The sequence below is a fragment of the Microcaecilia unicolor genome, chromosome 1 (assembly GCF_901765095.1).
Source record: "Microcaecilia unicolor chromosome 1, aMicUni1.1, whole genome shotgun sequence".
Taxonomy (NCBI): domain Eukaryota; kingdom Metazoa; phylum Chordata; class Amphibia; order Gymnophiona; family Siphonopidae; genus Microcaecilia; species Microcaecilia unicolor.
In genome coordinates, this window is record NC_044031.1 from 212,705,761 (window position 1) to 212,732,895 (window position 27,135).

Genomic DNA, 27,135 nt, shown 5'->3' on the forward strand with positions numbered 1-27,135 from the left:
ATCATCCTCCTGTGGTGGGATCTGTGGTGGGATCCAGCCAATAGGAAAGCTGGTATGTTACAGGGAGGTGGGGCTGAGCTGTAAGTGCTGGAGTAGGGGGAGGTTGTGAATGCTGAGCCCTACATGAGGCTTTGGAACCAGTGAGGGGAGGGGAATTGTTGAAAACATTGAAGACAAGAATAGTTGTAGTGGAATGCAAACGCCTTACAAGTTCTATGTGGATTACATTTAAGAAAGCCAGATTTTCACTGGGAATATACACCAACAGGACTCACAGTATACAGATTATTCAAACTGTTACATACTACTACTACTACTTAACATTTCTAGAGCGCTACTAGGGTTACGCAGCGCTGTACAATTTAACAAAGAGAGACAGTCCCTGCTCAAAGAGCTTACAATCTAATAGACAAGTGAACGGTCAAATATTTCCTGAACAAGTAGGATTTCAGCAACTCCCTAAGCATTAAGTAGTTGAGTATAATTCTAACTTGTCTAGGAATAGAATTCCAAATAGCGGGAGCTTGATGAAACAACCTAGAAGAATAGAGGGGGGCAGTGAGAGGGTCTCTAGCAGGCTGAGGGTAAGAACTACACATGATCGTGGGCATAACTGGGGGGGGGGGAGGGTAATAATTGAATAAGCACATGAGCAGCAAGACAGCACTAGAAAAGAGAGCTAGAGGATACATGCACTTGTTTATTTGATTATTTTATTTATAGGATTTATTTACTACCTTTTTGAAGGAATTCACTCAAGGCGGTGTACAGCAAGAATAAGTCAAATATAAGCAATAGACAATTACAGCAGTAAAAATATTCAAATTACAATACAAGATATGGCATAGTATGCTACATTACAATTAGGGTTGTACCAAATATTCATATTTGATTCAGCCCCGAATAGTGCCCCAAATACAGTGTAGTTCTGGAGCCAGCTCACACTGGCTCTGCAAAGCCAGTTATTAACATCAGAGTAATTTTGCAATCCGGTTGTTACCATATTTACTCTACTATAACTTTTTTTTAAAGCCCCAAAATTGGGTCTTGGTTTATAGTCGAGTATGCACAACATCTCTGGTCTTTCTCTCCTCCCCTATCCCCACCCCTGCCCCTTGCAGTGACTGCAATTCTCCTTACCAGCTTGCAGCTGCCTCTGAACTTGAAGCTACCATTGTCACAGAACTAAGGTAACTGCAAGATGTGCCAGCAGGGGGCCTTACACAACTATGCAGATGCTCAAGACTCCTCACCACAGGCCCAGCTTGCAGTTACCTTCTGTGTCAGTGGTAGCTTCAGACTCGACAATGATGCTACATTATACATACCATACCGGTAAGAATCACAGTTACTGTGGGGGCGGGGGAGAAAGTCACAGTGCTGGTCATCACCCGGGGGGGGGGGGGGGGGGGGGGGGGGGGGGAGAGGAAAGGAAGATGATGCTGGTCATCTGGGGGGGGGAGTAGAGAGAAAAAGGTGGAGCTGAATCGCAGGGGGGGGGGGAGGAGAGAGAAAAAGGTGGAGCTGAATCGCAGGGGGGGTGAAGAGAAAAAGACGGTGCTGGACAATTGCGGGGGAGGGAAAGAAGAGAAAAACAGTGCTGGACCATCATGGGGTGGAGGAGAGAGGAGATAAATCCTTTGGTAAACCTTTGATATAATTTCAAGGGCAGTTCTAGCTTTGAAGCTCTGCATTTCATGTGTTCAAGTGCTATGTGTGATTGTGTGAAGTTCTGAGGTGTCATCTTCAGAAAAAATGTGCTATACATGATAATACTGTAATACATCAAATAAGTTGAAATGATCCATGAGTTTGTCCTTTTTCTGTTGTATACTTGAAGCACCCCTCTGAGGCTGCATGATTTTTATGTCCTGGACTTTTCAGCTGCTTTAGGACAGGATGTAGTGCTTTCTTAAAGCTGCCTGCATACCATTTTATTGACAGTTGGCGTTCCTTAGGTTGAAAAATCTGGTTTTGGTTTATGACATTTGTACCATGGAGTAAACATCCAGTGCAGTGTTCCTCAGGATCGCAAGAGAAAAACAAGGAAAACACGCTCTGCAGTGCAATACTATAACCAAACAAATACTTGTACAATACACTAATGCAAGCTATTAAAGACATGTGTGGTTAGTGCTGAATATCTGTGGGTTGCAATATTTGGATAATTTTTGGAAAAAATAAGAGGGCACAACCATGATGTGCCCTCTAACACGAGAATCACAATCCATATGGTCTAAGGTTTTGACTGGATGGTTTGACTGCATAATATCCTGTACCAAGAGCAGATCTATGATAATGTGTAATGAGATGAACACATGATGTAGGACACCTGTGGGTTGGCCCAAAATTACAGGGAAAAGTTTTGAGTCAAGATTGGTGCACAAATTCAGCTTGGAAGAGGGTACGGGTCTCTGGTTTGGATCACTGCTGGAACTGGTTACAGAGAGACTACTTATGTTTAGATCCTTGAATAGGTCTAGCTGTGGGATCTATCATCTGTCTTGATTTGGAAATTACTGGATATTGTCAACTTCTCTCTCTGGTGTGGTTCAATATGTTGAAAGCAGCATTGGTTAAGCAAGCCTGTATTGAAAAAGCCTGCTTTGGATAATGGGGCTTTGGAGAATTATATAGCAGTTTCCAATATCTCATTTTTGAAAAATGGGAAAACACCCCAGAAATGTGTTGGTATACTGAGCTATGACTATATTGCTGGATATGAAGTTTTATATACATTCATTGTGATAAGGAGGTGGGGGCAGGGGATTTATGGTTTTAGAATAAAAAAAAGGGTTTGATACATACTCTTAGGTTTTATTTCTACCTTTAGGTGTTGTAAATTAACCTGAGCATTTTGTTAAAGGTAAAAATTAAGTACTATACTTCATACAGTAAGGTACATTCAGTGATGGAGGCATTATGAGATGTTTTTGAATACCTCCAGTAAGATGATTCAGGCAGTGTGCTAGCTGTATCCAAGTATTGCAGGCAGGAAGGTGGAATTTTGATTTGGTTGTCACAAAATCCATTAAATGTCCATTGTCTTGTAGTTGTTGTGCCAGTGTCCAAATATTTTCCTGTTACAGCTGCCAAGTGATCATCTTGTCATTTATCTTAAGGGCGATTATGATGACATATTGGTGTTTGATTGGATTTATGCAATGGAGCCTCTGAAGCTTAAAGTTCCATAAGATATTTATGAGTCTCATATATCAACCAATTACTCCATAACATATAATTGGCTTTTAATAAATCACAAAATATTTGCTTCAATAAACTCAGAAGTTTTCCTATTCAGTTGCCCTTCCTTTCCTTGCTAGGATTACCATCTGGCTACATTTTCTCAGTATCTCTTGCAAAATTTGAGCTACACAAATCAGGAATGTAGAGCATATTACAGTATAGTGAGCACTTTTTCTCAATAAGTAAAATGTGCCATCAATCATGCCAAAATAACTTGAGTACATATACCCCCCCCCACACACACACATACACACACGCCTTTTACAAAGCCACGCGGTAATGCCAACACAGCCTATTCACTTTGGAAATTCTGTATAGGTTTTTTTTTTCAAATGCACATGAAAAGTTTATTCTTTTATTTATTTTTTAAATATATTTTAGGTCTAGATCATTAGCTCCAAAAATGGGGTCATTCCCTTGAGATGATCCCAGCTTCATGTACTTAAATGTAAGCCCCGCCCTCTCAGGAGCCCACCACAACTTACCTTTACCTTATTCTTTTTTTATTCTTTACCTCAGGTGTGGCTTTCTTCTGGAAGATGGTCCCACATAAATTACAGGGAAATTAAGGAAGGAGAATGGGTTAGGGAATGAGGAAAGTTCAGGGAAGGAATAGGGTAATTTCTTTTTTTTTTAAACAACTTTAAAACACCAAGTTATAAAATGTTTTTATATTTTTCTTCTAGTACCCTGACTGGATCAAGTTTACAAAACGGAACGGCAAACAAGAGAAAGCATATACAAACAGGAAAAAAAAACTTTATCAGATAAGTAATGTTTTTACACTAACACTCTTTTAATCAAAATGTATTGTTGTCAACCCATCATCTAAACTAGAGATGATTCTTTGTGTTTCCTTTTTGTCTTTCAGAATGTAGAGGAGTGTGGTAGCCGTGTTAGTCCACTCTTAAGGTTATCAATAGAAATCAAAATAAAACATGGAAAAGAAAATAAGATGATACCTTTTTTATTGGACATAACTTAATACATTTCTTGATTAGCTTTCGAAGGTTGCCCTTCTTTTTCCGATCTGACGAAGAAGGGCAACCTTCGAAAGCTAATCAAGAAATGTGTTAAGTTATGTCCAATAAAAAAGGTATCATCTTATTTTCTTTTCCATGTTTTATTTTGTTTGATGTCTTTCAGAATGAATTACTTCAGGAACTTAGTTTAGCAGGTAAGTACTATTTTGTGTCTGAATTATTATTCCATACATTTAAATGTCCATCTGTCACCTCACTTTCTTCTTTTGGGTCATTCTTGTTATTCTTCGTTTTGTCTCCTTTCTTTAATTGCAGCTCTTATATGTTCTTCCCAGGTTTCTCCACTCAGGAACCCTACTGCTGAACTTTAACAAATCAACAAGGCAGAGCCGTAGCGAGGGGAGCTGACACCCGGGGCGGGTCGCTACTGCGCACCCCCCCCCCCCCGGGTGCAGCACGGCGCACCCTCCTCCCGCTGGAGCACACACCCCCCCCACGGAGCGCATACCTCCCCCCCTGGGAGTGCATACCTGTGGCGAGGGACGGGCGGGAGGGCTGATCCGCCCCGACTGCACATTGCTGGGGTGTGTCGGCTCCGCACTGGTTCACTGCTCTCTCTGTCCCAGAACAGGAAGTAACTTGTTCCGGGACAGAGAGGACAGTGCACCAGCGCGGAGCCGACACCCCCCAGCAGCGTGCACCCGGGGTGGACCGCCCCCCCCTTCCTACGCCACTGCAACAAGGTAAAACCCTAAAGCTATACTAGAACTATCGTAGGACATCTTTATTATATCCCTATGCTAACTAAGGAAACAAATGGCTAATTCAAGAGTCCCTTCTGACCCTCCCCACAAATATGTCCTCTTATAATAGTCATGTACTCGCAATGCACCAGCTACAGACTATTAGTTCAGATCAGGCTTTTGTTAAATACTTGTGATAGTCAAAGTAATATTTTCCACATGTATATTCTCTGCCACATTATTCATCAATTTATTATAAACAGGAGCATCTCAAGAGCAGAACCTCAAACACTCTAAACTGACAATTTCCACTAAGTTCTGAATAACCAAATAACAGCTTTTGATGCCAGGGTCAGTATAGTTTGAGAATAGCACTTGCCAACTCTCTCTCTCTCTCTCTCTCTCTCTCTCTCCTGTCCCAGTTAGAGCTGTCAAATATATATAGCATGAAGGTAAAACAACTCTCCACCTTCACCTTTAACTTATTCCAATTCTCTGTTCTTAAATTAAATTTAAATTAAAATGCACATGTATATTCATAGCTGTATCATACAGCGTTTCTGCTGCTGCTTTTTGTAACCAATGACAGTGTTCTTTTCTGTACTTTAAAGCACAGGCTTTTCTTTAATGATGAGCAGCTTTAAGACCCACACTAGAACCGCAGTGCTGGTCTTTTTTTTTCTTCTTCTAAAAACAATTTTAATGCAGCCCCTGTTAAGATCTCCCTAGATCTCTCAGGGAAATTTTTCACTGCTACCTGGGACCTCTCAAATGGCTCTTTCCTCAAATTTGGCCCAAATATAAAGGAAAGTTTACTCTCAGAAAATTCTATATCAGACTCAACATCAATCGCTCCTATCCCTGAAGCCAAATGTCACCGCAGGCTTCACAACTTAACTACTTCAGGCACTCTTGAATGACAATATCAAAATTCCTTTAAAATTAAGTTAAGATTCAGTTCTCTCACACAGCATTCAATCATACAGCCTACTTTGACAAGAATACCCAACCAACTGCCTTCCCTAGCAGTTTAGAACTCTACCCAGGACTGTGACAGGACCCTGCATGCAGCTCTGTCAAAGTTCCAGGCACATGCTGCATTTTAGTGGTTAGGGTGGTGGACTTTGGTCCTGGGGAACTGAGGAACTGAGTTCGATTCCCGGCACAGGCAGCTCCTTGTGACTCTGGGCAAGTCACAACCCTCCATTGCCCGCCGCATTGAGCCTGCCATGAGTGGGAAAGCGCGGGGTACAAATGTAACAAAAATAAAAATAATACAGCCATTTCAGAAATTTTCCAGCCAATGCAAATAATAAAGCAACAGTTTCTTTACCTTAGAAAGAAATGTTTCTCTGCAGCACACTCCTTATCTCCAGTGCTCACAACATCTTCCGCTGCATGGCTCTGCTTGAGCCAGCAGCCATGGGAGCCCCCTCAAACAGGCTCCCGACACCATTTCCATAGCACCACTCCTTCAAATCTCGTGCTTGCGCCCGTCTAATCCAGGTCTGCATTGCATCCGGCTCCAAAATTTGCAAGAGACTCTTTTTTATCACTCCCCAACTCTCCCCAGCATAAACCACCACCACAGATTCCCATTGGAACCAGTCCAGCACTTCAAATCGGGTCGGCTCCAGTGCAGGCCTGAACTTCAGTGCCACCACGCATGCGCTGGTAAAATCACACATGCATAGAAGCACTACAAGCAGGCCCAGAACAACCTGTTCTCTCTTCGCCCCTTCAGCCGCCACACTTGCGGGAGACCCGCGAACACATACCAGTGCACAGACTCTCTCTCTCCCCCCCCCCACATGCAGCAGGGCATCTTATCACCGTAGCACTCCCGCCCTATACCAATGCCATTCCAGGACTGCTCTGGCCACTGCTCTACCATCACCACCGCGATCCCCTCCTCTGCAGACTGGAGCAGAACCAAGCCTTCCTGTCCCGCAGATGCAGAAAATGATGAAAATGAAAATCATTGTAGAGAGAAGCCAGCAGAATCAAATTTTTAATCTGTCGAACAACCAGTGAACAAAACCCATCAGGTTCATCAAAAGAAAAAATAAATAACCTTGCATTTCCAGATTGTTGGACTGAAATTATTTATGTTTACAGAACAGTACAAATGGCTTGAAATAAAAGAAGGTAAACGTGGATGTAAGGATTGTTTAAAAGTTCAGCATTTAGGAGTGTCAGCAGGAAAGCATGTCCATGTGTCCAAGAAATGGAATGCATATTTAGGGGGTCTTTTTCTAAAGCTTTGGGTTACCATATTTGCTCCCACCCCAAAAGAGGACACATGCCCCACCCACCCCCACGCCCCACTCCACCCACTTTCACACCCACCCTGCCCCCTGTTACATACCGCCCCACCCCTTTCACCCCCCCCCATCACACACCCCTAAGGGTGTCCTATCCTCCCCTCCCCTTACTGTACTGCCCTGGTGGTCTAGTGACCTCTTCGGGGCAGGAAAGAGCCCCTCTTTTCTGCCTGGAGCACCTGCATGCTGTTCCTTGCTGACTCCGGTCCCAGGGCCGATTCAAAATGGCCACTGAGAGTTGAAGTGGCCTCACGAGACGTCAACTCTCGGCGGCTACTTTGAATCGGCGCTGGGACCATCAGCAAGGAACAGTATGCAGGCGCTCCGAGCAGGAAAGAGGGGGCTGTTTCCTTCCCTGAGGAGGTCACTAGACCACCAGGGCAGTAAGGTAAGGGGAGTGGAGGATAGGACACCAGTGGCGTAGCCAGACCTGACATTTTGGGTGGGCCCAGAGCTAAAATGGGTGGGCACTATATCTATCTATCTATCTATCTATCTATAGTCAATTTATTTTGTAGGAAACATACTTATTGTCCAATATTAGTGGAAATAATACAACTGATTTCATTTTTTCTCTTTTAAAACCAAAAATTATTTAACAATACAAACACTTGAGTTTTTAATCCAATTCCCACTGATTAAGGTAATCCCAGTTTCACAGGCTTCACTCCTTTTGAATAAATATAATAAGAGGAATTATTTCAGAGGAAAAAACTTTAGGAGTCATACCCGAAACTCTGGGAAAACAACAATCTCGATATTAATCATCTGTAATAATATTCATTTTGTTCAAATTTTTCTGGTCTATTATCATCTTCAAAATCTTAACCATTTCCTACTCCTGTAGAACTTAATTTGCCGTATCAATTTTTCATTCTCAACAGGATTAAATTAGATTATCCATGTGGCTCACTAATAAGATTATATCGGAAGCAAACTTATTTACTACCACAGTTAGGTCCTGGAGCGCCTTCCAGATGATATTCAATGTAACCTCCACGGGAGCCTAAAACTCCAAGCTGATAGCTCTTGCGGATTTAGGAGTGGCACCGCCGACACGAGTTCAGCTGTAAATGACTTCCGTTTCAGCATACACTCCTAACTCACTCCTCCACTCCTTTGGACATGGTGGTTAAATGATTCGGGAGCGATGAAGTTGTTTCCAGGTCCAAGAGCGTCGACGCTCCTTCGCCGGCGCTAATCAAAGGACTTACCAACCCAGTCATCTGTGGGCAGCTCATCACGCAGCAGTCCCACACTTGCTGCACAGGGGACAAAACGCTGGCCATCAGCGGCTGACCCCCCCCCCCCCCGATTGTCCCCTTCCTCTCAGTTAAGGTAACTGCAATTGCAGAGAGGAAATTTCAAGTAAACAAAGACAAAACTTCAGTGGTCAGCTGGGCCATTGAGTGTATGAGCTCCAGGTTGCCATCTTTTTACTCTCCCTAATTGGGACATTCTTTTTTTTTTTTTTGTACCCCGTGCTTTCCCACTCACGGCAGGCTCAATGCGGTTTAGGTACTTATTTGTACCTGGGGCAATGGAGGGTTAAGTGACTTGCCCAGAGTCACAAGGAGCTGCCTGTGCTTGCAGTGGGAATCAAACCCAGTTCCCCAGGACCAAAGTCCACCACTCTAACCACTAGGCCACTCCTCTTTGTCTGGTTTCTCCTCATAGGCCTGTCTGATATGGGTAACCCTTCAGCATAGCCCTCTGAGTCATTGAAACACGGAAGCCCCTCCACCACTACAAGGTGGTGTCCCTTCGGAAGATTACCACTGCTCTTTAAAACTGAGTAGTTTATTAACTGACCTCCCCTCCATCCCTATAGACACATGTCAATAAATAAACTACTCAGTTTTAAAGATTATAGCATCGGTGGAGCTCAGCAATGACATTGGGTGTCATCATTTCCAGTACCTGGACTGCAGTTGTTCTTCAGCGCTGATCTAGACTCCCCCCCCCCCCAAAAAAACTTATACCACTTTTAAGCAGGGCCGCTGAGAAGCTGGGCCTGGGGCAAGGCCGCCCCTGGGGCCCCGCCCCCCCACCCCCGCCCCCCCGAGGTCATCATCGTCGCCGCCACCCTCCCTCCACTCTCCCCCCTCTGTCCACCATCAGGCCGAGCCCCCCTGCATTCAAATCATAGCGCCTCACCTCGACCTCGCTCCATGTGAAAGAAGCGCAGCAGCGGCAGTCTGCAGATCGCCTCCCTTCGGGCCTTCTCTCCCTGTGTCCCGCTCTCACACAAGTTACGTAAGACAAGAGCGGGACACAGGGAGGGAAGGCCTGAAGGGAGGCGATCTGCAGACAACCGCTGCTGTGCTTCTTTCACATGGAACGAGGTCGAGGTGAGGTGCTTCTTTCACATGGAGCGAGGTCGAGGTAAGGCGCTATGATTTGAATTCAGGGGGGCCTGGCCTGGTGGTGGACGGAGGGGGGGAGGGGACGGGACTGTGGCGCCGGGCCCCCCTTGGAGGCCCAGGCCCAGGGAATTTTGTCCCCCCCTGCCCCCCCTCTCGGCGGCCCTGCCTTTAAGCCTAGAAGCCATTCTTAATGTTAGAATACTCTACAACTCTGGACAAGATGATACTGGAACCCGCAACCCCTGAATGACAAGGCAACTGTTCCAGCTTCTACACTATCTATTGTCTCTGTTATCTGCTACGATGTGTTGAAAGATCAGTATGTTCAGATCAGAGGGTGAGATTGGCATTTCTATGTTTGTAATGCCCTGGAAAAATAAATATTGTGAGACATCTGTCACATGCCCTCTCTGTCTCATTCCTTGTCAGTGTTGTTTAAAGTACTAGGTCAAAGTACTTAAGTAAAAGGAAAGATAAATGCATATTTTTATACTTAAGTAAAAAGTACAATGAAAAACACATTTAAAATTTACTTAACTAAAAGTTAAAAGTAAGTGCCTAAGATAATACTTTTTGAGTAAAATGTACTGTGACTACAAATATTTACGTTCGTGTGTGTGTTTATTCAATTTGATATACTGCTAATGGCAGTTGTATCACAGCAGTGAACACAGTAAATTCAAACACTTAACAAAAGTAAAAAGTGGCCAATCAAGAACATGTTTTGACTACAGCTGAAACTTTTGAAAATGACAATTGATTGTCTATCTGGACACACACATACTTATTAAAAGTGTCTACCAACTTTTAAAGAGAAAGGATAAAGAGGGAACCTTACTATTTCGCAAAATGTGCCTTTTGGCGTGAAAAAGCATATTACAGACCTGGCACTGAAAAAATCCATCATGTCAGCTGCTTAGCTGGGAGGTGAGGGAGGCTCATGGCTCCCACAAATGTAAATCCTCATTCAATGTAAATCCTTATAGTTTAGCTGCATACTTCATAAATATCAACTGGCAAAAAATTGGAGGAAAAAGCCTCAATAGATTCCATTGTTTTAGGCACACAGCCAGTGTATTCAAGGAGCTCTTGCTGCCATCGGCAAAAAACCTCCACACTCAGTCTCATACTTATAATACATTAAAAAAAAATCAACAAAACTAGTGGAAAACACTGGGCATCCTGAACAGATAAGTTTTGTTGATTTTTTGATTTATTACGTATGAGACTCTCTCACCTCTGCGTCCATCTCACCTCTGGGTCCAACGTTTCTCCCTCCCTTCCTCTCTCTCCTCTGTCCTTCCCTCCCATTCTTCAGCATCTTTATCTCCCTCCCTCCCTGTCCCATTTTCAATATCTCTTCCCTCCCTCTCTCCCTCAGGCCCCAGGTCCAATATGTCTACCTTTCTTCCTTTTCTCCTTCCCCTGTGGCCCCCAGGTCCAAGATATCTTCCTCCCATTGTCCAGCATCTCTCTCTCCCTCCCCTATGCACCATGGTGCAATATCTCTCCTTCTCGTTCCTCCCTTCCATCATCATTGTCCAGCATCTCTCCTTCCTTTTTCCCCAGGTTCAGCATCTCTCTGTTTCATCCCTCCTTCCTCTTGTTCAGCATCGCTCCCTCTTTCTTCCCTTCCTCTCCTCTGGCACGAGAGTATCTCTCCCTCTCCCTTCCCTCCCTTCTCTCTGCCTCAGGTCTGGCATCTCTCCCTCTGCTCCCCTCCTCTCCTCCCTCACTCTGGCATGTCACCTCTCTCTCAAATCCTCCCTCCCCCCGTGTCTACCTTAAAACTTGTCTTTCTTTGGGAGTTGCAGCAATCCACATAGGCTGCCTGTGACTGGCCCTGGAGTCTTCTCTTTGCCACATCTCACCCATTTGGAAACAGGAAATTAAGTCAGATGGGGGAAAATGTGGCAGAGGGAGACTCATGAGCAGCACACGTAAATCACTGACATGCCAGCAAAAGACATAATTTAAGGTAGACCTTGGGGGGTTGAGAGAGATGGAGACTGTGGTTAGGGGGGGCGCAGAGTCAGGGCCGGTCAACCCCGGTAAGCGGGGTAAGTGCCGCAGGGGGGCGCCTGCCTTCAAGGGTGTCGCTGCAGTGCTGCGCTGCCATACCGCGCCGCCCTTGGTGCTTTAAATCTTTAATTTACCTCCTTTCAGCAGCCGCATCATTTGAAAGCCCTGCCCCGTCTCTAGCCTTCCCTCCCTTTCGTGAGTTCGTTCCGCAGTCCCGCCTTCTGATGTCATTTTCTCGAGGGCAGGACTGCAGAACGAACTCACGAAGGGAGCAGGGAGGGAAGGCTAGAGACGGGGCAAGGCTTTCAAATGACGCGGCTGCTGGAACGGAGGTAAATTAAAGATTTAAAGTACCAAGGGCGGCGGGGGTTGGGGCGATTCGGGCGAAGGAGAATCGCTGGACAGGGGCAGGGTGGGAGAAGAGAGAAAGGAGATGCTGGGGGGGGCGGGTGCGTGCGGGTGCCGGAGGGGGGCGCGCGGGCGCCAACTCATCCTCTGCAGAGGGTGCCAGAGAACCTAGGACCGGCCCTGAGCAGAGTGCAGGGAAAGATGTCAGACTGTGGACTGGGTGGGAGGAGAGCGGAAGAGAGAAGATGATATCTCAGAAGTTGGTCCATGGGGAGGCATGCTCTGAATGAGTATGAAGAGAGGTGCTCAGTGTGTAATGTATGAGGGCAGTCAAATGCAAGTGTTGCACACCTAGAGGCCTATGACAAAAGCAACCACAGGCTTAACCACAGAGTTTCCAATGGCTGAACGCCAGTTGTACATGCCACAGAATGCAGAAAGGATTTGTGCATGGGTGTTAACTCATGGGGAAGACACAGCTACAAATTGAATTAAAATGTATGCTGATGAGGTCATTCAGCTATTCTGTGGTATACAGAGAGTACACTAACAACTTTTAATATGAGAATTTTTCCCCAGGGGTCTGAGATGGCAGAGGAGGTTTTGCAGAGAGGATTTCTTGTCTTTCACATTAAAGTGCTGGTTTTGTCTTGTTATGCAAATGAAAGGAAAAACCATGTTTGTTTTAAAGGCAGATGGTAAGTAACAAAACACGTGGTTTGGTCTGAACAAAACTGAAAGTATATATCGGTGCCTGTACTTCTGCGCCTAAAAATGAGCCTCTCAAATTTCAAATTGAAACAATTTGTGCAAGGCTTATATTTAGGCACAGAAACAACAAGTGTTGATTGTTCTGATACTTTCATTTTTGGTTTGGACAGGCGCATAAGTAGCCGTTCTTGCTGCCAAATCTTGTGCACATGTGTCTGGCATACTTCCTCCACATTTACATAAAATTTGCATGCAATTTGCTTCTTGCATGCTGTGATATTACACTTGTTGTAGAAGCCATGCACTCAAGACATCCGTGTATACCTCTACCGCAAGCCTCTCTGCATCTCCTCCCTAATGCATGTGACGTAGCCTCTCTGCTTTTATGGGAGGAGTTTCTGTCCCTTTTTCCCATTCTTGGGATTAGTCAGGGCTCAAGAGGAATTTCTGGACTTGTAGTGAGTTGTGCACTGTTGCGGACACAGCCCCAGTTTTGCAGGGAGAACTAACATTATCCCTGGTTGAGAACCCGATTATGTAAAGCTATGTAGTATCTAGGGAACCGTTTGTACTGGCCCCTGGGCACACCACAACTCTCAAAAGAAAAAAAGAAGGGTAATCGGAAGTGGCAGCCAATGTCATAGGCTGTGCTATCCTTTAGTGAGGTGGTTTAGTTCCTATTTTCCTCAGCTAATCTTACTGCCAATGTAGAAGGAGTTTTAGCATAAAACCACTACACTAAAGGGCTTGTAAAATAGACGCAAAATGAACAAATCCAAATTGCTTCTGTTGTAGCATGCTTTTTTTTTTTGTTACATTTTTGCTTTTTTTTTTTTTTAGTTTCCTTATCTGAAATAGAGAATGACATGGGGACGAGGATCCACGATAAATCCATGGTAATAGAAAACATTTTGGAGGATTTACCACGGATGCGGGAGCAAGACTTTTTACTGTCCTGCAGGAACGGTAAAAAGACTTTCTCCCACGGTTACAAAAAATGTAATTACCCTTCCCATGGATCGATATCTCTGTGTCTTCCTCACTCTCTCCTGCTGCTGTACCTCTACCTCACTAAGCTGCCCTACAGTGATTCCCACAGGCCTGCTCATGGGCCTTCCCTCTGCTGGTCCTGCCTTCTGATGCAAGTTCCTGTTTTGCAAAAACAGGGAGTTGCATCAGAAGGTGGGACCCAGCAGAGGGAAGGCCCCAGAGCAGGCCTATGGGAATTGCTGTCAGGCGACTCATTAGAGGTAGAAGCACCATAGCAGGAGTGAGGGAGGGAAAAAGACAAAGTGCTGGACCCACGGGGAGAGGAGCTGGAGGGTAGACACAGAGGTGCTGGACTCATGGGAGGGGAACTGCTGGAGGGAAGGGAGAGAGGTGCTGGACATGCAGGGGGGGAGGGGAGGGAAGGGAAATAGATGCCAATCCAAGGGGATGAAGGAAGAGGGAGTCAAATACTGAACACACAGCAGAAGGGAGAAAGGGAGGGCAGGTGAGCCAGATGCTGGAGGTGGGAGGAAAGAGAGGGAAAGATGCTGGATGGAATGGGTTCAGAGAAGAGAGAAGATAGACATATTGGTGTGGGGAAGGAAGAAAGGGGGAACTGGACACAGGGAGGTTTACAGAAAGAGGGGAGATGATGGGCATGCAGGGGAGCATAGGGACAGGAACACAAAATGGAGATACTGCTTGGGGATGGTATATGGACATGGGGGGAAGATGCTAGACATGGGGGAGAACAGGAACAGAGAAGGGAGATGCTGGACACAGGGTGAGGGGATAGGGACATAGAGAGGTGATGATGGATGCAGGGGATATGGACAAGGGAGATATTAGACAGTGAAGTATAGGGGACATAGAGAAGGAAGATGCTGAACACGGGGAAAGATAGGGACACAGAGATGGAAGATAGATGATAAGCATGAAGAAAGAAGAAATATCAAATAGACAGGAGACCCTGGTGAGTGAGTTTAGAGAAGATAGAGAGAAACAGGAACTACAGCCTGGGACCAATATGATTTGAAAAATAAAATGATCATATAACAAAAGGTAGAGAAAATAATTTTATTTTTTATTTTGTGATTAGAATATGTCAGATTTGAAATGTGTGTCCTGCCAGAGCTGGTGTTGGACATGGCTGGGGCCCAAGGTAGAAATTTGGCAGGGGACCCTAAAGCCCACTACCAGGCCGTGCCTTCATCAGCTTCCAGCAGACTTGGGACTCTGGCCAGGGGGCAGTCCACTTGACCCAGTTTCTCCCTGCTTGTTCCAGTCCATCTGCTCCAGCATGTTCCAGCCCGCCTGATCCAGCCTCTTCCTGCTTGTTCCAGTCCGCCTGTTCCAGCCTCTCCCTGCTTGTTCCAGCCACCTGCTCCAGCTTGTTCCAGTCCGCCTGATCCAGCTTCTCTCTGCCTGTTCCAGTCCACCTGAGCCAGCTTCTTCCTGCTTGTTCCAGTCCGCCTGATCCAGCTCTCCCGCTCGTTCAAGTCCATCTGCTCCAGCTTGCTCCAGCATGCTCCAGTCCGCCTGATCCAGCTTCTCCCTGCTTGCTCCAGTCCATCTGCTCCAGCTTGTTCCAGTCTGCCTGATCCAGCTTCTCCCTGCTCGTTCCAGTCCATCTGCTCCGGCTTGCTCCAGTCCACCTGATCCAGCGTCTCCCTGCTTGTTCCAGTCCATCTGCTCCAGCTTGTTCCAGTCCGCCTGACCAAGCGTGTTCCAGCCCGCCTGATCCAGCTTCTCCCTGCTTGCTCCAGTCCTTCTGCTCCAGCTTGTCCCAGTCTGTCTGATCCGGCTTCTCCCTGCTTGATCCAGCCCGCCTGCTCCAGCTTGTTCAAGCCCGCCTGATCCAGCTTCTTCCAGTCCACCTGATCCAGCTCTGCTCTCTTCTGCTCCAAACCACTCCAGATTGTTCCAGTCCTGCTACTGTACCGAACTGCTAGCCAATCGACCTGCCTGCCTGTTACCCAATCACCTGTTCCTGCATGCATGCTAGCCAATCACCTGCCCATCAACAACCTGCCACTTTGCCAGCCCTTCACCCTCCCGACTGACTGCCCACCCTGGTACCTGCCTGCCCCAGTCCATCTTCCTACCAGCTCATCACTCTCCTGTCCATCTTCCTACCAGCTCATCACTCTCCTGCCCAACTGCTCACCTGCCTGCCTGTCTCCCAGTCCATCTTCCTGCCAGTTCATCACTCTCCTCCCCGACTGCTCACCTCAACCTGCCTGTCTCCCAGTCCAGCTACCTGCCCCGTAAACACCTCAGTTATCACTTATGGCCCCCACTCACATTCTATTCCTTGCCCTATCCCTCCCTAATCTTTTCCCCACACGAACTCACTGCCCAGCCATGTCCTCTCCCGTCCTCACCACTGCAATACCCTACCTACCCCTGTCCCCCACCACCTCACCATCCCTACTGACCTCCTCCTCCTTCCTAGCTCTCAACCTTCAATACTTCCTTCCCGCCATGAACCCTTCCCCATTCCTCTTATGCGTATCCCGTCTTCGTCGCCTTTGTCGCCCTACCTCCCCCACCCTTCTCCGCTCTCTCTTGCTCCTTCTCCTGCTATCCGCGGGAGACATCAATCCCAACCCAGGTCCCCCACACCTGTCCTCGTCTCATCTATGCAAACGTTCCTGCAATATCTCCAATCTCATCTCCATTCCCCTCCTCCCCCCTCCTCCCTCCCCTTCTCGTGCGCCCTGTGGAACGCCCACTCAGTCTGCAACAAACTTCCCTTCACCCACGATCTCTTCATCTCCCATTCCCTTCAACTGCTCACCCTAACTGAAACCTGGCTCACCCCTGACGACTCTGCCTCAATCGCTGCCCTATGCCACGGAGGTTATCTCTTCTCCCATTCGCCCCGCCCAGTTGGCTGCGGTGGCGGTGTCGGGCTACTACTTTCGCCCTCCTGCAGTTTTCAACCTCTCCACCTACCTCAGTCTCACTCTTCTCATCCTTTGAAGTTCACTCCATCTGTCTATTCCACCCGCTACCACTCAGAGTTGCAGTCATTTACCGCCCCCCTGATAAGTCCCTCCCTTCCTTCCTTACCGACTTCGATGCCTGGCTCTCCGTTTTTCTTGAGCCCTCATCCCCATCCCTCATTCTTGGTGACTTCAACATACACACTGATAACCCATTCAACTCATACACGTCTCAATTCCTCACTCTAACCTCCTCCTTCAACCTCCAGGTGAGCTCCAACACCACCCCTACTCACCAATCTGGTCACTGTCTTGATCTCGTCCTCTCTTCTACCTGCTCACCCTCCAATTTCTGTACATCAGTTCTTCCTCTCTCTGACCATCACCTGATCACATTCACACTTCATCACCCTCCCCCTCAGTCCCGCCCAACTCTAACCACCACTTCCAGGAATCTCCTGGCTGTTGACCCCCCCCCCCCCCCACCTTATCCTCTATTATCTCTGATCACCTCCCTTCCAATAATGTCCTCAGAGTCTGTCGACAAGGCTGTCTCCACTTACAATGCCACTCTCTCCTCTGCTCTAGACACCCTTGCACCATCTGTCTCCCGCCCCACAAGGCGTACTAATCCCCAGCCCTGGCTGACCCCTGGCACCCGATACCTTCGCTCCTGCACCCGATCGGCTGAATGCCTATGGAGGAAATCTCGCACCCATACTGATTTCATTCACTACAAATTCATGCTATCCTCCTTCCAGTCCTCCCTATTCCTCGCCAAACAGGACTATTACACCCAATTGACCAATTCCCTCAGCTCTAACCCTCGTCGTCTCTTCGCCACCCTCAATTCCCTCCTCAAAGTGCCCTCCGCTCCCACCCTCCCCCCTCACTCTCTCCTCAATCACTAGCTGACTACTTCCGTGACAAGGTCCAGAAGATCAACCTTGAATTCACCACCAAACCTTCCCCTCCTCTTCATCCCATAACCCACTCCCTCAACCAACCAGCCCAGGCCTCCTTCTCCTCTTTTCCTGATATCACCGAAGAGGAAACCGCCCATCTCCTCTCCTCCTCGAAAGGCACCACCTGTTCCTCAGACCCCATCCCCACCAACTTACTTAACACCATCTCTCCTACTATCACCCCCCCCCTATCTGTCATATCCTCAACCTCTCTCTTTCCACTGCAACTGTCCCGGACACCTTCAAGCATGCCGTAGGCACACCCCTCCTCAAAAAACCATCACTTGACCCTACCTGTCCCTCCAACTACTGCCCCATTTCCCTCCTACCTTTCCTCTCCAAGATACTTGAACGCGCCGTTCACAGCCGTTGCCTCGATTTTCTCTCCTCTCATGCCATCCTCGATCCGCTTCAATCCGGCTTTCGCCCCTGCACTCATCAGAAACGGCACTATCTAAAGTCTGCAATGACCTACTCCTCGCCAAATCCAAAGGTCACTACTCCATCCTCATCCTCCTCGACCTATCCGCTGCCTTTGACACTGTCAATCATAACTTACTTCTTGACACTCTGTCCTCCTTTGGATTCCAGGGCTCTGTCCTCTCCTGGTTCTCCACTTACTGTATCTCTCCCATCGTACCTTCAGAGTACACTCTCATGGTTCGTCCTCCACCCCTAACCTGCTCTCTGTCGGAGTCCCCCAGGGATCTGTCCTTGGACCCCTCCTTTTTTCAATCTACACCTCTTCCCTGGGCTCCCTGATCTCATCTCATGGCTTCCACTACCACCTTTATGCTGATGACACCCAGCTTTATCTCTCCACACCAGACATCATTGCGGAAACTCAAGCCTAAGTATCGGCCTGCTTATCCGACATTGCTGCCTGGATGTCCAATCGCCACCTGAAACTGAACATGGCCAAGACCGAACTTCTTGTCTTCCCACCCAAACCCACTTCTCCTCTCCCTCCACTCTCTATCTCAGTTGATAACACCCTCATCGTCCCCATCTCATCTGCCCGCAACCTCGGTGTCATCTTCGACTCCTCCCTCTCCTTCTCTGCACATATCCAGCAGATAGCCAAGACCTGTCGCTTCTTCCTTTATAACATTAGCAAAATTCGCCCTTTCCTCTCTGAGCACACCACCCATACTCTCATCCACTCTCTCATTTCCTCTCGCCTTGACTACTGCAACCTACTCCTCACTGGCCTCCCACTTAGCCATCTATCCCCCCTTCAGTCCATTCAGAACTCTGCTGCACGTCTTATCTTCCGCCTGGACCGATATACTCATATCACCCCTCTCCTCAAGTCACTTCACTGGCTTCCGATCAGGTACCACATACAGTTCAAGGTTCTCCCACTAACCTACAAATGCACTCGATCTGCAGCCTCTCCTTACCTCTCTACCCTCATCTCCCCTTACGTTCCTACCCGTAACCTCCGCTCTCAAGACAAATCCCTCCTTTCAGTACCTGTCACGTCTGTGTCCGTGACCACCCTCATACTTACCCTGTTCCTGGGAGTCAGTGGCTATGCTGGCTTCTGCTTGTCTCTGTGTCTGTCTCTGTCTTAGTTTCTCTCTGGCTCTGTGTGCTGATTGCCTTACTGGACCTCACCTGTGTGGGCTATGCCTCTTCCAAGATGGCTGCCGCCTCCTCTATGCCAGTATCCAAGTTGGCTCCTGCTTGTCCTTCCTGTGGGCTCTCTTTCTCTGTGTCAAGCCTCTCTTTGGAGGCAAGGAACTTCCTGCTTCTGTCCTGCTGGTAGTGACTCATCAGTGAGAGCCTTCATAAGGGAGTGCTGGGCTGGCAGTCAGTGCCTTTGCATGAAGTGTTATGCTCTTAGGCCAGGTCAGGTTAGTAGGTGTCTGCTGCACTACTGCTTAGCCTCTCTCTGGGTTCCAGCCCAGCTTCTTTCTGTGTCTGTTGTCTTTCCGTGGGGGGTTTCCCTGTCTCTGTTCCTGGCTTACTCTGTGTTTGGGGTGAAGCCTCTGTTCCTGGCTTATTCTGTGTTTGGGGTGTTGCCTCTGTTCCTGGCTTACTCTGTGTTTGGGATGAAGCCTCTGTTCCTGGCTTACTCTGTGTTTGGGGTGTTGCCTCTGTCCCTGGCTTACTCTGTGTTTGGGGGTGAAGCCTCTGTCCGTGTTTGATCTCTGTTTGCTCTGCTGCCGGCCCAAGACCCTTGGCCTGTTCTTCCTGGTTTACTCTGTTCGTTCTGTTGCCTATCTTGAACCCTGCTTGTATATCCTGAGTGTATATCCTGAATCCTGCCTTGCCTAGTCTGTGTGCTTACCCTGCTTGTATTTCCTGTGTGTATATCCTGAGTCCTGTCTCTCTGTCTAGCTAGTGTTTATTGCCAGGGCGTGGTCCCTGTTTCCTGCTGCTTCCTAGCTAGTGGGTTTACCCGCTGGGTATTCCCTGATCCCCAGTCTGCCTTGCTGGCATGTTGCCTAGTCTTTGTTCCTATGTCTTGTCTCCTTGGTCTGCCTTCTGGTTCTTGCTAGTGGCTGTGCAGCAGCACTCCATCTGAGTTTAGTTCCTAGTCCAGTTTCCTCGTGTTTCCTTGATCCTCGGTGGGTCCTCTGGATCTCCAGTCTGGCCTTGGCCAGCAAGTCCTGTCGGCCGCCCGCACGCTGGAGCTCAACTCCAATGGAAAGGTGGCTAAGCACAGGTGAAGCGGTTCCTGTTCTGCCGGTTCCAGTGGCCTACTTCCAGTCCTGAGTTCTAGTCCGGTCCTTCCGGACGTCCAGTTCCAAGATGGTCTTGCCTGCCTCTGCCGCTCCTCGGCAGGGGCCCATGGGCTCACGATCCCCAGTGCTGCCTCAAGGACCTGACAGCATTCCAAGGGCCTCGAGAATGCGACAGTACCCTTCTCCACCACTGCCAACTCCAGGCTCCGCCCTTTCTGCCTCGCCTCACCTCATGCGTGGAACAAACTCCCTGAGCCCATACGCCAAGTCCCCTCCCTGCCCATCTTCAAATCACTGCTCAAAGCCCACCTCTTCAATGTCGCCTTCGGCACCTAACCACCACACCTCTACTCAAGAAATCTAGACTACACCAACTTGACATTTTGTCCTTTAGATTGTAAGCTTCTCTGAGCAGGGACCGTCCTTCTTTGTTAAATTGTACAGCACTGCTGCGTAACCCTAGTAGCGCTCTAGAAATGTTAAGTAGTAGTAGTAGTTGCACTCCCCTAACGCCATCCCTGGCATGTGTGATCTTTATATTTTGCACAGTAAAGGTGAAATATCTCTTTATTTCTTTGGTGTTGTACTACATGCAAGGTGTGGCTTCTTGGGATTTTGGTTTATGTGTGTGGCCGAGGTATTCTGTTAGCAAGAATTTTCTATGTAGCATTCTGCAGTAATTTGACTTGTTCAGTTTTCCAGATAGTGGAGAAGATGTTTGTGAAGGGGGAGGGGAAGACTGGGGAGGGGGGGGGGGGGGTGTTGATCCTTGTTCTGTATTATTGTTTGTGATTTATTATAAAACACAGTTGTACAGAATATTGTTCCTTTTTATGCTTTAATGAAATGATTTAAATATAAAATCATAACTATTCAAGTCTTGTGCAGATGGGGGTCAGACTGAACTGGCAGGGACAGGAACAGAGCTCGAAGGGACAAGGACAATCTTTGTCCCATGGAGTGGTCTAGTGGTTAGGGTGGTGGACTTTGGTCCTGGGGAACTGAGTTTGATTCCCACTTCAGACACAGGCAGCTCCTTGTGACTCTGGGCAAGTGACTTAACCCTCCATTGCCCCATGTAAGCTGCATTGAACCTGCCATGAGTGGGAAAGCGCGGGGTACAAATGTAACAAAAAATAAATGGCATTCTCTAGTCTGAATCTTTATTCCAGCTCAGCATATAGCATAGTTCTCATGCATGGTTATTGCAGTAAGATCACAGTACGTTGTGATATCAAGCATTTTTAAAGCTGCTATATGGTTGGCTGCTAGTTGTACACATTTGTACAACTGTGTACAACAAAACAAAAAATGGAAGCTAGGCATCAGGAGATATTCAAACATCTCCTTGGTTTTTTATATTTTTCAGTGCAGATTGTGCTATTATGTACTTTTTCTGTTTGTGGGGATGATGTAATCTAACTATATGACCCCCTTATCATCCTTTTCTCTATCCACCAGCATGGGGTGGGGATGGGGAGAGCGATTTAAATATTGTGAAAACAGTCCAATGTGTGTGTTGTAACAAGCTAAAGCTTGATGGTGCTAAACCACTACTACGCCTTTCCTTCCTCCTTTTGTCCTTTTGCTTTGATAAGCAGAAAAAGTAGACCACTTTTGGCTGGTAGGATTGCACTCTTACAGATAGTTGGAAAACTAATAGTTTTTCAAATCAAAATAACATTCAGAGAACAGTTTATTGTTATCAAATTTATTTTTCATGAAGCATGCACTAGTTCAGCAAAACATTCTTTGGAGAAATTATAAGTGTAAAGACAGGGTCTTAAATTTTACTCAGCCAGACTTCCCCTATTCGGGAACTCCCCTAGCCACAAAGTTCCCTTCCCCCTCCTCTCCACCCCTTCACTGGCAATTACTGTAAATAACAAGTCACTGAAGCCGTTTTCACTGTTTCTTCTGTTTCACCCGTTTCCTGGGTATTTTTGCCTTTTAGGCTCTTTTTCATTTTTCTCAGAACTCTGTTGATATCCTTTGTTTTTAAGGAGCATTTCACTTTTCCTTCCCTCTCCTCTCCAAGTTCTCGCCAATCCTTCCACAGACAGGCTCTTCTGATGCCAGCAGGAATCCTTGCTACCCGTGTTCCCACATTCACTGTGCCTCTAGTGGAAGCTGAGTGGGGAGTCCTTCAACTGCATGTTTTGCCAGTGGAGGGGCGGGGCTTCAATACTGGGTTTTCAATTACTATAGACAAGCAGGTTTCCTGGAGTCCTGCAGAACTTGCCTGTCCCTCACTATTGAAAATGTGATAGTGGAACAGCACCCCCCACTGGCAGGACTGTAAGTGGAGGACTCCTGCTCAGCTTAGAGGGAACAGTGCTGACATTCTTGATGCTCCTAAATTTTGCCAACCCAATCAGTCAAAAGACTGGAAAGTACATTTTCTTGTGCCACTTTGCAGCTTTTTCAGGATGCACAGTGTAATGCTTCAGTGAAAAAAAGTATTTTTTTTTTTGCTGGCAGTTTCCTTCTGTTCTGTTGAGCTTTCAACTCAAATCAAAATGGGATCTTAATTGTTTTTAGCAATGCATCAAGAGACATTCCCCCCAATATTCAAAATCATTTAACCAGCCAGGATATTCAGGATTTAACCAGCTAGTGATATTCAGCAGAGGACAACTGGCTATCTCCCGCTGAATAGCAGAGAGCCGGTTATATCGCCCCATGTAACCGGCTATCCACCAGTTTTAAAAACTGTTTGGCCACGTGAAAATGTGAGATATCTTTGGCTGGTTTAAAGATAACTGGCCCAAAATAAACCGGATATTCAATGCCGGTCACCGGAAACAGCCCAGCACTGAATATCTCAGCTTAGGACCGTCCGCAGGAGATAGCTGATCTAACTCCCGTGGTTTAAATATCGTCCCCATTATCTTTAGATGTGGTATTTCAGTTACAATTTCCTTGTAAGTGTGTGGTGAAGTATGAGAATGTGCAGTATATTTTCTTTATCCCTCAACAGCTTAGATCTTTTCTTATTAAGAAATTTGCATCTAGAGGATCAGCCTCTCTACCCTCTGTGAACACTGGAAAGATTGTGGTTGGTGTAACTGTTATTGAATGCCTGCTTACAGTTGGTTTATTGTTGTTATTATGGTTACTTGTTAAATCCCTGTTATTACCATCTGTTTGCACCCCCCCCCCCCCCCCCCCCCCCCCCGTAGAAGCATTTTTTTTTTTTTTTTTGCTTAGTTGTATTTTGCTTCCTTATGCTTTCTTTGCAAATTTCTCTTTACAAGAGTTGTCTTGTAAATTATACTGAAATATTATAAATATAAAATGTTAAAAATGGGATCTTATCAAGGCTGTGCTTCTATTAACCTTTCGGTAACTATTTAAACCTGACAGTGTTTTGTTTTGTTTTGTTTTTTTAACCATCTACAGCATTTTAAAGGATATATATCTGTGGCACCACTGTATAGACAAGTGGCAGTGCTGAATTTATGTAGAAAGAGGTAATATTCAGCCACTATACATATAGCTGAGTGGTATAATTTGAGACGGCCTTTTTGCTGGCCTAAATTAATCTACTTAGCTGTACTAATTATCTAACATGCACCCCCGGAATTCTTGATGTAAACAGTATGTTTTCCAAAGCCAGTTGGTTGTAGTCGTGCCAGTCTTGGAAATACACTGCAGAACTCCGGGAATGATGTAGGAATAACTAACTACGTCTCCCATTCTCAAAGGACGGGAGAGGAAAATTAAACTAAATTCAGAATTTCTTCCCAAATTTCATATGAAACAATATAACCAAACAGTTTATTTTCTTTGCAACAAGTTAACTCTTTTATTAAGGAACAAGTTTTCTTCTTCTTAACAGATAAGGCAACAATTAAATATTTCACAACAATCAAACAACCTTTAACTACATATCATAGATACACTGCCTGTTTAAATAACTCTTAAAATTTGTTTTTTTTTTCCACTGTAGGAACCTGGTCTCCAGAAAAGTAAATTATCAGATAAGTATTTTTCCAGCATTAACAAATTTCAGTATTTTATAAACAATTTTTACCTTCTTGGTGTTTAAGAACTTGACTCTTTGTGTTTCTTTTCCTCTTCTATTACAGGTACTTGTCCCACCTCTCACATAGGATCAAGGTAAGTATATATTTGGGGTTTTTTCTTATTATTACTTTCCTATTACTCTGTTCTTTTGTTATTGTGATTTCCCAGTCTCCTTTCCAACCTTCACCCAAGTCACTTAGCTGATACGTGTTCCGTTGCGGGTTTTCTTCCTTGCGCTGGGGCCCTTGATGTCATCCGGAGTCTTTGCCGATCACCAACCGGTTCTTGAGTCTCTTCTTCCTAAACCTGACTCTTAATAAAAATAAAAGAAGGCAAAACCCTTTGCTCCTTATCACTTCTTGTGGCTCTGGGGAAATGGTTTACTGTGGCCAACTTCACTAATTAAAAACAAAATAATTCCAAGTTTCCCTTTCCTTTGGGCCTACCCTAAGTTTTAATTACTGTCCCTAAGCTAAACAGAGTGTTGGGTAGCACCCCAAAGGCAGCAGCTGTTCAACTCAGTACATTCAAACCTCCTCAATCAAGCTTTTATTTTCATTTGAAGAAAACTTTATTACTATAGTAACCCTTCCCTACTTTACCCCAGAACTCCCAATTTTCCCTTCAATTAATATCTTAACTCTAGAGCCCACTCCAAATATGAACCCCCTTGCTCAGATCATTTTACCCCCAAAACCCCTCCTAACAGTATTTCTCCTCCACTTCTATCACAATTCACTCATCAACTCCAACTCCCACTTTCAAACCACCTCTTCACCTTAAATACCCTTTCTCTTTCTCACACTCAGCACAACGCTTCTGCTCTCTTCAGCTGCCCAACTCACTCTGCTAACTGTCCACTCACCCGTTGCCTCGGTTACCCAGCCGTAGCTTGCGTTCCAAGATCCCTCCAGCCAATCCCTGCCCATTTTTACCATTCCAATTTCCACTGCTGACCAGCGGAATTCTGGCCAGCAGTGCTAAATCTCCATTTTAATCCCATAGAAGATAATGGAAAAATTTTATAAATAAATAAAAACCCAATTACACTTTAACCAAATTATCCCAAAACTTCACTACACACTAAATCTCTAATTCCCTACATAACTGTGATTTCAAAATTTAAATTTAACCCCCTGTTACAATAACAGCTAAATATAATTGCTATGAGCCAAATTCTGTAGACAGCAACCAAAGTTAGGCACCGTTAATATCTGTGCTAAGCACCAATTCTATAAAGATTGCTTAGTTCTAAGCAACTTATAGAATATAACTTATTGTGAACTCCCGTGCTCGGCACTTACACCAGCTGAAACCTGGAGTAAATCCTCATGCCCAACTGATGGCAGTTGGGCATGTAAGTCCAAGTATTCAATAACATGGTGCCTAATTTCTGAAAATGACCCTGACCGGCCCATACCCCCCCACACCCCCACCCCATGGCCATGCCCTCTTCTGAGTTGCTGCTATGAAACTTAGGCACACATGTTATAGAATAGGGTGTAGGGGAGATGGAACTCCTAATTACAGCCATTTAAGTGCCAATCATCTCTAATTCCAATTGATTATTAATACCCAATTAACTAATAAGTTTACATGCACATCTGGGATCCACACTCAAATTTGGGGGCTTTACTTTGGACGACCTACATAGAATCTGGGGGTGTATGTATAGCTAGGCAAAATGCCCTCACACCACCCCAGTACTATCTGGATGGTACTGGAAAGTTTAGAGCAGGGGTGCCAAACATACAGCCCATGGGCCACTTCATGACCCCTGTGAACCTTTATCCTGCCCATTGCCCTTGTCCACAGTCCAGTTCAGAAGTATCCCTTACATTCTTCTCACGCCCCACCCCACCCATCATTTTTCTTCTCTCCCTCCCTTCTGCTGCCACTAATGCTGCTGAACATCTTGCTGAATCTCTGACAGCACTAAGACACTAAGCGCAGGCCTTTAGAACCATGTGTACTGTGAAGTCCTGCTCAGTCTCACCCTCCTCTGACAGGGAAGGTAGTTGTCAGAGAAAGCAGGACTGACAGGGTTGTTGAGGGTCAAAGGCCCTGCACTTACATTTGTTTAGTGATGTCACACCACTATTTTAGCAAAATATGACTGGTATGGCTGGAGGGCAGGGGAAGGGGTTTGGAAAGAATATACTGGATGAGGGAGGTTAGAAGGGTGATACAGATGCTGAGGGGAGGGGAAGCAAGGAGGGAGATGCTGGATCGTGGTAAGAAGAGGAATAGTGAGATGCTGAACGTGGGTGATGGTATAGGAAGACAGAGGCAAGATGCTGAACACAAGAAAGGGGGCATAAGGAGATGGAGGGGGAAAGCTGGAGACCAGGGGATAGAGGCAAAGAGAGACAGAGCATGTGCTAGACATGGAGCAGGAAGAAGGAAAGAGTGGAGATGCTTGACATGGGGAAAGGGGGAATGCTGAGCAGGGAAGACAGAGAGTGGAGATGCTGACATCGCCACACCCCTTTTCCAAGATGGCTGTGAATACAGGACACATAACATTACTTCCTGTTTCACACTGCTCGTCACCATCTTGGATGTGTCACATGACAGAAAATCATGCATCAAAATCCAAAAATACTTTATCTGAATTCCAGGCGCACTCAGCTCCAATCAAACAGCTGTACATTCTCTTTAAAGTTTATTGAGTATAAGGTAATGATCCTCAGCTGCGCCTCACTGCTTACGTACATATAGCAGTGTCTTATGCGCTCTCATAGTCATTGGCTCAACCACCTCAACC